The sequence below is a fragment of the Babylonia areolata genome, chromosome 27, assembly GCF_041734735.1.
Source record: "Babylonia areolata isolate BAREFJ2019XMU chromosome 27, ASM4173473v1, whole genome shotgun sequence".
NCBI lineage: Eukaryota > Metazoa > Mollusca > Gastropoda > Neogastropoda > Buccinidae > Babylonia > Babylonia areolata.
In genome coordinates, this window is record NC_134902.1 from 18,487,875 (window position 1) to 18,500,374 (window position 12,500).

General features: G+C 46.3%; 1 protein-coding gene across 3 annotated transcripts in view; it reads right to left on the minus strand.

Moving 5' to 3' along the window:
* The window catches only part of LOC143301264 (DNA damage-regulated autophagy modulator protein 2-like), a 161,045-nt gene that overhangs the window by 36,009 nt on the left and 112,536 nt on the right, over nt 1–12,500 (minus strand). Inside the window, exon 1 of one of the 3 annotated variants that reach the window (XM_076615418.1) lies at nt 12,171–12,500. This exon is cut by the window's right edge and continues 460 nt beyond it. The exons of the other annotated variants lie outside the window; for them this stretch is intronic. The gene's annotated coding sequence lies outside the window, so the exon portion shown is untranslated. The remainder of the gene's footprint in view (nt 1–12,170) is intronic. 3 annotated transcript variants of the gene reach the window in all.

The following is a 12,500-nucleotide window of genomic DNA, read 5'->3' on the forward strand; positions in this document are numbered from 1 at the left end:
TTTGAATGCCGTGTACAAAAAAAAAAGAAAAAAGAAAAAAAAAAGAGGAAAAATCACGAACGTCCTTACTACTATAGCTTGACGACATAACCCAATTCAAACAGAGAGGGCTGTTTGTAGTAAGGGGGTGGTTGGGGAGGTTTCGTAGGGGGGGGGGGGGGGTTAGGAAGGAAAGAATAAAGAGAGGAAGTGAGTATGATGGGAGAATAACGATGTCTCAGACTATATGTCAGGAACAGCGGTGTGCAAGGCATCGCTCAGGCGATGACGCTAATGGTGATGATGATGATTATGAAGATGACGGTGATGTTGATGATTATTATAATGACATTGACGGTGGTAATATTACTGATGACGATAATGGTCATGACGAAGATGGCGGTGATGTTGATGATGATACTAGTGGTGGTAATATTAATGATGATGGTAATGGTAATGATGGTGGTGGTAGTGGTGATAGTGATGGTAGTGGTGGTGGTAGTGATGATGATGATGATGACGACGATGGTGGTAATAATGATGATAATAACGGTAATGATGATGATGATGATGTTGGTGGCGGTGGTGGTGATAATGACAAAGGTGGTAATGATGGTGGTGGTAGTGGAGATGATACTATTGCGAAGGTAGTGATGGTGGTGGTGGTGGTGGTGGCTATGATGGTGCCGATGATGACAACGACGACGATGATGATGATGACGGCAATGGTGATGACAACGGTGGTGGTGGTGAAGATGATAGTGACGATGATGATGATGACGATGATGATGACGACGAAACGGTGAGAACACTTGTCCCACGAAGTGCATCCAAAGTGTATGAAGTGCATCCAAAGAGTATGAAAAAAGCGGTATCAACCCAGGAGACGTTTCTGCGCTCGCTCACTCGTATTTTGAAAGGCATCGAAAAGTTCTGAACATAATCAATGCCAAGGATTGGGAGAAATTTTGTTTTAATGTCCCGTCACACATATCGGTGACTGAAGACATTCTGTTTAAGAGTATTAATGTATATATACATCTGAGTATTATCATTTAGAAAAGGAGGGGTGTGTAGACGATTAGTGAACTTTGGATTGGGGGAAACCGGGTATATAAGGGAGGGGGGGGGGTGAAATTAGAAAAAAAAATTGAAAAAAAAATCTAAATATAATTACAGAAAATTACTCGTGACTTCTTAATCAGAATGAATGCCAAAAAAAAAAAAAAAGTAAAAAAAAAAACAACCACCCATCAACATTCTCAGTCACTAAGCCAAAGATTGGCTCAACTGATGAAATCTACTGTATTTGTTTTCTTTCTTTCTTTCCTTCGTGTTTATTATGTTTTGTTGTTTCAACTTCTTCCTTCAAGTATCAGTAAATGTCTGGACGGACACACACACACACACAGAGGCAAACAGAGAGAGACACAGGGGGAGAGAGAGAGAGACAGAGACAGAGAAAGACAGAGACAGAGACACAGACTGACACAGAGAGACAGACAGAGAGATGCGCACCTAAAAAAGAAGGAACAATGTGGAAAGCACATCAAATGCACTTTAAAATAGAAAATGGCTTGAGCAGAATGAATGAACTGTGTGAGAGCCAGACGATGAGAAGATAAATGGTGGAAGACCCAGCAAAGGATTTTCTCTTAAGACAAAAAGACAAAAGACTTGAAGAGAAAAGGAAGGGCGCAGCCGAACACGTGCAGAGAGAGAGAGAGAGAGAGAGAGAGAGAGGGGGGGGGGGGGGGAAGGGGAGAGAGGGAGGGAGAGAAAGAGAGAGAGTGTGTTAGGGAGAGAGAGATGGGAGAGAGAGAGAGGGTGGAGAGAGAGAGGGAGAGAGAGAGGGATAGTGTTAGAGAGAGAAAGAGTGTGATAGTGTTAGAGAGAGAGGGAGAGAGAGAGGGGGTAGTGTTAGAGAGAGGGGGACAGAGAGAGAGGGGGCAGAGAGAGAGGGGGCAGAGAGAGAGGGGGACAGAGAGAGAGGGGGACAGAGAGAGGGATAGTGTTAGAGAGGGAGAGAGGGCGAGAGAGAGGGATAGTGTTTGAGAGAGAGAGAGAGAGAGGGGGAGAGAGAGGGAGGGAGGGATAGTGTTTGAGAGAGAGGGCGAGAGAGAGGGATAGTGTTAGAGAGGGAGAGAGGGCGAGAGAGAGGGATAGTGTTTGAGAGAGAGGACGAGAGAGAGGGATAATGTTTGAGAGAGGGAGAGAGAGGAGGGGGGTACTGTTAGAGAGAGAGAGAGAGAGAGAGAGAGAGAGAGAAACAAAACCTTCAACAGGATGTAGCGAGAGAGACAGACAAACAGAGACATAGTGAGACAGAGAGACAGACACACAGACAGACAAAGGACAGGGACAGAGACAGAGAGAAATCGGACCTGTATTCCTCAAGGATTTTCATTTTACTTTTTGAGACACGGCCGATTCTTCGTATCCATGGTACATACATACACTACAGACACATGATCGACAAATTATATATATATATATATATATATATATATATATATATATATATATATATATATATATATATATATACTTAACAGAGAGGAGAGAGAGATGGAGGGAAGGGGAGGGAGGGGAAGAGGGAGAGAGACAATGGTAAGAGTCACCGGTGTGTTTCATGAACGCTACTCTCTCTCTCTGTCTCTCTCTCCCTCTCTCTCCAAACGCACAGACGACAAGACAGCCACAGACAAACAGCCATTATCTTCAAGTCTGTCACTCCCCCATTCACACAACCTCCAAAACAGCTGACACAGCCAAATGCTTTTTTGGCTCACGTGTGTAAACAATGCAAGTCTATGTATTAACACTGTGTTTGGAGTTGTCTGTGTGTGTGTGTGTGTGTGTGTGTGTGTGTGTGTGTGTGTGTGTGAGAGAGAGAGAGAGAGAGAGAGAGAGAGAGAGTGCGTGCGTGCGTGTGTGTGTGTGTGTGTGTGTGTGTGTGTGTGTGTGTGTGTGTGTGTGTGTGTGTGTGTCCATGATAAACTTTAACAAATTCATTTTTCAAGTGCTATGGAAATTGTCACACACACACACACACACACACACACAAACACACACCTCTCAAAAGAACGCCATCAGAACACACACACACACACACACACACACACACACACACACACACACACACCCCTCTCAAAAGAACGCCATCAGAACACACACACACACACACGCACACACACACACACACACACACTTTCTGTGTAGTGTGTGGAAAGCACGTATCAAACGCCCCTTTAAATAGATTCCGCCATGACGGAGCTGAATGAAAGACCTGTAAGATACAGACGATCAAGTGGATGACTTGACTGGTGAAAGAGATGGGAAAAGACAGAAGAAAAATAAAGATGTAAGAACGAAAGAGAGAGAGAGAGAGAGAGAGAGAGAGAGAGAGAGAGAGAACGTACGAACGAGAGAGAGGGGGGAGGGTGGGAGGAAAGGTGGGAAGGGGTGTGGGGGAAGCAGAGCTGGGGTGGGGGTGGAGATGGGGGGTTGGGGGTTGGGGGGGGGGGGGGGGTAGCAGATGGAGCTGGGAAAGGTCAATAAACGTACGGGTAACAGTGCTAGTACAAACGCGAGCGTGCTCTCTCTCTGTGTGTGTGTGTGTGTGTGTGTGTGTGTGTGTGTGTGTGTGTGTGTGTGTGTGTGTGTGTGTGTGTGTGTGTGTGTGTGTGTGTGTGTTATTTAGATATATACATAACGTATTGGAATCTCTCTCTCTCTCTCTCTCTCTCTCTCTCTCTTAAAACGATAGACAACATAACGTACGGGAACACACACACACACACACACACACACACACACACACACACACACACACACGCACGAGCATACACGCAAGCATTCATGCACAGCCATTTACGCACATACACAGAGAAAGGGATATAGAGGGGATGGATAGAGAGAGGGAGATAGAGGGAGAGAGTAAGAGAGAGCGAAAGAGAGAAACAGAGACAGAGATAGAGAGAGCAACAGACAAAGAGGAGGGGAGAGGGGGAAGGATGGGCAGAGACCCCCCCCCCCCCCCCCCAAAAAAAAAAAAGCAACAACAAAAACCAGCGCTATCTTCCAACACTCTCACTCTCCTATTCACAACCCCACAAAACTGTCAGACTTCTTGCCCCCCCTTTTTTTCTCTCCTCTTCTTCTTCTTCTCTCTCTCTCTCTTCCACACCACCACTCCAGACAACCCCAACCCAACCAACCCCCCTACCCCCCATCATCCCCCCTGTGGAGTCAGAGTTTATCAACAAGGATAGAAACAGAATTCACCCTTTTAATGCCCCTTTTACCGCTCTGCGTTGCTGTACGAAGCGATCCGTTTCATTTCACTGCTGTTGCTTGACATATATTATTATGCTTTTCTTTTCTTTTCTTTTTATTATGTGGAGATCTAGGTCGCCTGATATCAAGCTTCCTCTTACCTCTCTTTCTCTCTCTCTCTCTTCTGGCTCCGTCAGTGATGTTGTACCACGCACCCTCAAAAAAAAAAAAAAAAAGTTTACATAGTCGTCCCGTTAAAATGCCAATGCAAGTGTCTACTGCTTTTAGGAACCAGATTTTTTTTCCCAGCTACGCTGCTGATGTTCTCCGTTTTACAGAAGGGAGACACATTATGCGTTCATACTGACACATTAACTACCGGACGCGTTGACAGAAAGGCGGTAGTAATAGTAGTAGCAGCAGAAGCAGCAGTAGTAGTTAGTAGTAGTAGCAGCAGCAGCAGCAATAGTAGCAGTAGCAGCAGCAGCAGTAGCAGTAGCAGTAGTAGTAGTAACAGTACTGCCAGATATGTCAACGAAACGCTGGAAAATATTCCATGGCCAACTGTTGGCATGGAAACTTATTTGCTTGCTCATCTCTTTTTTTTTTTTTTTTTTTTTTACCCACCCTTAACCCAGCAGGCGCCGGAAACGGAATTGAACCCAAGGAAATTCTGATTAAAAGTCCAAAATGTTCTCTTTTAACAAAGTGAATTTTGCACCCGTCGAATCGATGATGTTCCCGTAGGCAAGGCAAGGCAAGGCAAGGCAGGGCGAGGCGGGCAAGGCAAGACAAGGCGAGACAAGACCAGGCAAGGCAGGGCAAGGCGAGGCAAGGCCAGGCCAGGCGAGACAAGACAAGACAAGGCAAGGCAAGGCAAGGCAAGGCAAGGCCAGGCGAGACAAGACAAGGCAAGGCAAGGCAAGGCCAGGCCAGGCCAGGCCAGGCGAGGCGAGGCGAGACAAGACAAGGCAAGGCAAGGCAAGGCCAGGCCAGGCCAGGCCAGGCCAGGCGAGACAAGACAAAGCAAGGCCAGGCCAGGCGAGGCGAGGCAAGGCGAGACAAGACAAGACAAGACAAGGCCAGGCCAGGCCAGGCGAGACAAGACAAGGCAAGGCAAGGCCAGGCCAGGCCAGGCCAGGCCAGGCCAGGCCAGGCCAGGCCAGGCGAGACAAGACAAGGCCAGGCCAGGCCAGGCGAGGCGAGGCGAGGCAAGGCAAGGCAAGGCAAGGCCAGGCCAGGCGAGACAAGACAAGGCAAGGCCAGGCCAGGCGGGGCGAGGCGAGGCGAGGCGAGGCAAGGCAAGGCAAGGCGAGGCGAGGCAAGAAGTATATTTCATGTGCCCCTGGGGGGGATGGGGGGGGGGGGTGCATCGAAACACCATTATATATGAACATTTTTTACACATTTCATAAAAACAACAAGAGTGATGTAAATTAATAAATAACTAAATAAATAAATAAACAAACACAAAAAGCCCACACAAGCTGACAAACAAATTACACATTAGCAATCCATTTTTTCCCCTTCGAAACAAATAAGACAACACTCCAGATGGATGACCACACTGACGTTACAAACTGCTTGTCTGTGGCGGCGTCCTTTCCAATGGCCAGAGAGAACTGAGGTCTCCCCCCCTCACCCGCCTCCCTCACACACACACACACACACACACACTGCGTACATACATTTTAACAATACATGTGTATCTAACAGCTACCCTAACACATACGCACACATAGGCAGGCACAAACTTACATAAACGCACGCGCACACAATACACATTCATATACATGCATGTAGTCATGTACACATACGTATGTATACATGCATAGTCAAGCACAGCGAACGCAAAGGAAGTGGACCTGCCACAATTGAACTTACCGCTGAGGGAAAAGGTGAGTTTTGAGACGAGCTTTAAAAGATGCGAGGGAATCAGAATGACGGAGGTTATCAGGGAGCTTGATACAAAGGCTTTGTCAGTGAGCATCTTCAGCACTGTGGCATCCCCACCCCCACCCCCCCTTCCCCACCCGAAGACACTCCAAGCCTGTGCGACCAGTGACAGACCACCACTACCGTGTAACCCCGACTGACATGGAAAGCAGTTAACTAGTTGCTAGCCTTGAAAACTCCGTGCCTGCCCGCCAAAGTACCGTTTCGCTAGTGTCAGAGAGATAGGCCAGACAGAGATGTGATACCGGTTTGCCCTGGAATGGGCTCTGACCGGTGTGAGAAATGTTCAGTGTTCTCACCTCGACCTGCTGGTCTTTTGTTGCTGTTTGTTGTTGGGTTTTTTTTGGGGGGGTTTTGTTTGTTTTTTTTAAATAAAACTGATATCGCCAAAGAGTTTGTTTCAGTTTCTCAAAGAGGCGTCACAGCGTTCGGACAAATCCATACACGGCTACACCCACTACACCTGCTATGCACATGCCTGACAGCAGCATTTTACCCAACGCGCTTGTCAGGCCTTTGAGTGCATGCTTATATATTTGTGTACCTACCAAGCAGGTCCAACACTCGGCTTATATCACAGATTTTTTTTTTTTTCTCTCTCTCTTTTTACATAATTTTGCCAGAGGACAACACTGTCGTTGCCTTTTTTTTTTCTTTTTTTTTTTCGTTTTTAGTGCGGCCAAGTGCGTGCTGCACATGAGACCTCGGTTTATCGTCTCATCCGAAAGACTTCACGCTCAGGTTTGATTTTTTTTTCAGTCCGGAACTTGGGAGCAAGGGCGAGAGCGGGATTCGAACCCACACCCTCACAGACTTTCTATTGGCAGCTGAGTGTCTTAACCATTCTGCAACCTTCCCGCCTCCCGAAAGGATATCGCCAAAGAATGTACGCGCACCTTCTTCCTTTACATGTCTTATTTCTCTTCATTCATTCATTCATTCATTCATTATAATTACAATAATTTATAAATCCCCTTGACTGCCATAAACGTATTTCCGAGTACGTGCCTAGTGACGTCACTGATGACGTCATCAGAAAAAGAGAAATAGCTCTGAAAGGCTGAAAATTCATACAGTTTGTCTAGAGCGGTATATCTCCACACAGTTTTCTCAGTTCTAGGCTTATTGTTTTTGGATAATGTTTTATGACCTGAAACACCACTTTCTGCTGTTTTCCCCCCGTGGCACTGAAGGGGTTTTAATGACTTTCGTGCATTCATTCATTCTCTTTCAGTTCATTCATTTCATACATTCCTCCATCCATTCAAGGCCTTATCAACCCAGTCACATACGCAGTAGTGAAGCAACGTTTCCGAAACTTAGGAGCGTCGACCTGAGTCAAACTTTTCCACCGCATCTTGGGGGTCATAGACACAAAGAAAACCTTCACAGGAATCCCAACACCCGCCCACCCTCACCCCCATTCCACAAACACCCCACCCTCAGAAAATCTTGGTAGCAACGATACATCCCTGCAAAGCACTTTAAGGTCAGTCACTCTGATTCTCTGAATCTCTCTCTCTCTCTCAACAAACATAAAAGATGTGTCTCTCTCTCTCTCTCTCTCTCTCTCTCTCTCTCACACACACACACAACAAACATTAAAAATGTGTGTGTGTGTGTGTGTGTGTGTGTGTGTGAGAGAGAGAGAGAGAGAGAGAGAGAGTGTGTGTGTGTGTGTGTGTGTGTGTGTTCTCTCTCTCTCTCTCTCTCTCTCTCTCTCAACAAACATTAGAAATGCGTGAATCTCTCTCTCTCAACAAACATTAAAATGTGTGAATCTCTCTCTCTCTCTCAATAAATATTAAGAATGTGTGAATATCTCTCTCTCTCTCTCTCTCTCAACAAACATTAAAAATGTGTGAATCAATCTCTCTCTCTCTCTCTCCATCAAAAATGCGTGAATCCCCCCTCCCTCCCTCTCTACCCCCCCCCCCTCCCCACACACACACACATTCAAGTGCTAGAAAAGTTCTCGGCGTCTTGAGCCCCGAAATACCCGCTAGGAATATAAGCGATGATGATGATGATGATGGTGTTGATTACTGATAACGCCACTCCCCGCTGCTGTTTGTGATATCAAATACTGACAACAACGACGATGATTCTGAAGATGATAACAATAATTATAAAGATGATGATGATGATGATGGCAATAAAGATGACCATATTCATACTGATAACGATGATTATGATGATAATGATGATGATGATGATACTGGTGAGGAGGAGGATGGTGATCAAAGGAAAGAAGGATTTATCTTGTAATCTTCATTTCGTTTTAGCCTGACTAAGGAAAGTCATTCATTTATTCGAGAAAATCGTCAAAAAAAAAAAAAAAAAAAAAAAAAAAGAAAAGAAAAAAAGCACCACCACCACTACCACCACCAGCACCAAAATGAATAAACACAGCTGCCTGGCTGTTGCAGACATGACATGTCCACGATCCCAGCAAGTTTCAGTTTCAGTTTCAGTTTCTCAAAGGAGATGTCACTGCGTTCGGGGCAAATCCATAATTATTATACGCGACACAACATCTGCAAAGCAGATTGCCTGACCCGCAGCGTAACTCCTACGCACTTCGAGTGCATGGCATTTTGTATTTTTGTATTACTTTTTATCACAACAGATTTCTCTATGTGAAATTCGGACTGCTCTCCCCAGGGAGAGCGCGTCGCTACACTACAGCGCCACCCATTTTTTGTTGTTGTTGTATTTTTCCTGCGTGCAGTTTTGTTTTTCCTATTGACGTAGATTTTTCTACAGAATTTTGCCAGGAACAACCCTTTTGTTGCCGTGGGTTCTTTTACGTGCGCTAAGTGCGTGCGTGCTGCACACGAGACCTTGGTTTATCGTCTCATCCGAATGACTATATATATATATATATATATATATATATATAGTGTGTGTGTATACCTATCAGAGTGGATTTCTTTTTTTACATAATTTTGCCTGAGGGTAACACTCTCGTTGCCATGGGTATGGTTGGGTTTGGTTTGGTTTTGGTTTTTTTCAGTGCGTGCTGCACATAGGACCTCGGTGTATCATCTCATCCGAATGACTAGACGCTCACTTTTTGATTTTCAAGTCAAACTTGGGGGGAGAAAGGGCGAGAGCGCGGGATTCGAACCCACACCCTCACGGGCTCTCTGTAGTATTGGCAGCTAGCTGAGCTGAGCGTCTTGACCCACTCTACCACCTTCTCTTCTCCGATCCCACAAACACCAGTATGCAGTGGCGTGCAGAGGCGGGCTTTGTGGTAACACGTCCAGGTTGGAAGGGGGTGTTCACGGGTTTGATTCCTGCACCGGACGGGATTTTTTTTACCTCCCCGCACATCACACCCCCTGGTCCCCCCCCCCCAACACACACACACACACACACACAATCCCCTGCCCCTCCATTAGACCTTGAGCGGCTGGCTGGGTGCTTGTCTTTCGGATAAGACGATAATGAGTGTCCCGGGTTCGAATCTCGGTAACGGCGCCTAGTGAGTAAAGGGTGGAGATTTTTTTTTTCCCGATCTCCCAGGTCAACATTATGTGCAGACCTTGCTAGTGCCTGAGTGTATACGGCATGCAGAAGATCAATTAATACGCACGTTAAAGATCCTGTAATCCGTGTACGTCAGCGCACGGTGGGTTGTGGAAACAAGAACATACCCAGCATCCACGCCCCCGAAAACGGAGCATGGCTGCATAAAAGGCGGTGTAAAAACGGTCATACACGTAAAAAGCCCACTCGTGTACATACGAGTGAATGTGGCAGTTGCAGCCCACGAACAAAGAAGAAAGAGTCAATGTGGCAGCTGCAGCCCACGAACAAAGAAGAAAGAGTGAATGTGGCAGTTGCAGCCCACGAACAAAGAAGAGTCAATGTGGCAGTTGCAGCCCACGAACAAAGAAGAAAGAGTCAATGTGGCAGCTGCAGCCCACGAACAAAGAGGAGTGAATGTGGCAGTTGCAGCCCACGAACAAAGAAGAAAGAGTCAATGTGGCAGTTGCAGCCCACGAACAAAGAAGAAAGAGTGAATGTGGCAGTTGCAGCCCACGAACAAAGAAGAAAGAGTCAATGTGGCAGTTGCAGCCCACGAACAAAGAAGAAAGAGTGAATGTGGCAGTTGCAGCCCACGAACAAAGAAGAAAGAGTCAATGTGGCAGTTGCAGCCCACGAACAAAGAAGAGAGAGTCAATGTGGCAGTTGCAGCCCACGAACAAAGAAGAAAGAGTCAATGTGGCAGCTGCAGCCCACGAACAAAGAAGAGTCAATGTGGCAGTTGCAGCCCACGAACAAAGAAGAAAGAGTCAATGTGGCAGTTGCAGCCCACGAACAAAGAAGAGAGAGTCAATGTGGCAGTTGCAGCCCACGAACAAAGAAGAAAGAGTCAATGTGGCAGTTGCAGCCCACGAACAAAGAAGAAAGAGTCAATGTGGCAGTTGCAGCCCACGAACAAAGAAGAGTCAATGTGGCAGTTGCAGCCCACGAACAAAGAAGAGTCAATGTGGCAGCTGCAGCCCACGAACAAAGAAGAAAGAGTCAATGTGGCAGTTGCAGCCCACGAACAAAGAAGAAAGAGTCAATGTGGCAGTTGCAGCCCACGAACAAAGAAGAAAGAGTCAATGTGGCAGTTGCAGCCCACGAACAAAGAAGAGTCAATGTGGCAGTTGCAGCCCACGAACAAAGAAGAAAGAGTCAATGTGGCAGATGCAGCCTACGAACAAAGGAGTGAATGTGGCAGTTGCAGCCCACGAACAAAGAAGAAAGAGTCAATGTGGCAGATGCAGCCCACGAACGAAGAAGAACGAGTCCATGCACCGTACTAGAACAGGAATTTTAACCCCACCACCCCCACCTCCCTTTTTTTTCCCCATTTGACCTTGAGTGGAGGGCTGGGTGCTAGTCTTTCGGGTTGGACGATAAACCGAGGTCTTGTGTGCAGCTTGCCACTTAGTTAACGTTAACGATCTGACGGTTAAAAAAAAAAAATGGTATCAGACAAAAATTTAATCCACTTCGATAATAAACCCAAAATTCACTTGCAGACAGAAAAGGAAGAAAGGGGGGTTAGGGGAGGGGGCGGGGAGGTTGGGGGGTGGGGGGGGAGGGGGCGCGCAACTTTGGTGCCGACGCACGTTCTCAAGGCCCGGGAGACGGCAGGGCCAATTTTCATACAAAGAAATCTGAAAAAAAAATGGTAATACAATACGAGAGAAAAAAAAAGAAAAAAGTATACATGTAGACCCTATGACCGATCTGCCCCATCCCCTATTCTAAACTTGATCTCTAATAATAGGATCCATGAAACACACACACACACACACACACACACACAAACTGATTAAAAGGGGCCAGTGTGTTGATTAAAAAAAAAAAAGAGAAAGAAACCAAGTGGGTGAAATAAATAACTAAAGTGCTGAATAAGAACAATAAATTCCTTCTTTTTCTGTGTTTGTCTTCTTTGTTGTTGCTATATTTTGTTTGCTACACCCAAAATGTTCTCATGAGATAATACTTATGACGCAAAGACATCTCTCTGTTAAAACTCTCAATACGTGTGTGTGTGTGTGTGTGTGTGTGTGTGTGTGTGTGTGTGTGTGTGTGAGTGTGTGTGTGTGTGTGTGTGGTGTGTGTTTGTCTGTCTGTCTGTCTCTCCCCCTGTGCGTGTGTGTGTGTGTGTGTGTATCTGTGTGTGTGTGTGTGTGTGTGTGTGTGTGTGTGTGTGTGTGTGTGTGTGTGTGTGTGTGTGTGTGTGTGCGTCTGTCTGTCTGTCTGTGTATGCGCCAAATTAAGACGAGATTTTCAGCATTTTTCTACCAAGAGACTGATTTATGACTGTTGATAGTAGCACGAGAAATCACTCGCACGCGCGCGCACACGCACACACACACATAAGCAGGCACACACACACACACACACACACACACACACACACACACACAGAGTCAATAAAAACTCACCTCTTTTCCCTCTTTTTACAGATTCAGACAATGGCACAAACGCAGACAGTCCCACAATCAGCGGTGGTCCCTTTCACCCTGAGACTCGAACTCAAAAAAGCCAGTCAGTCGTGCACTCTGCAGAAGACCACCAACCCGGGGACATACGCCGCCCATCTTATTTCCCTCAGACATAACCACTTTCAGTCCCCAGCTGTAGGTCAGTACCAACCAAAGACACAGTGGTCAGCTTAAAAATTATACCGGCGTCTGAGGGTATCAACCACCTCATCAGAGATCTTCAACAACAAAAAAAGTTGGCTGTGAGTCTTGTACCTGATTCATCGGAGA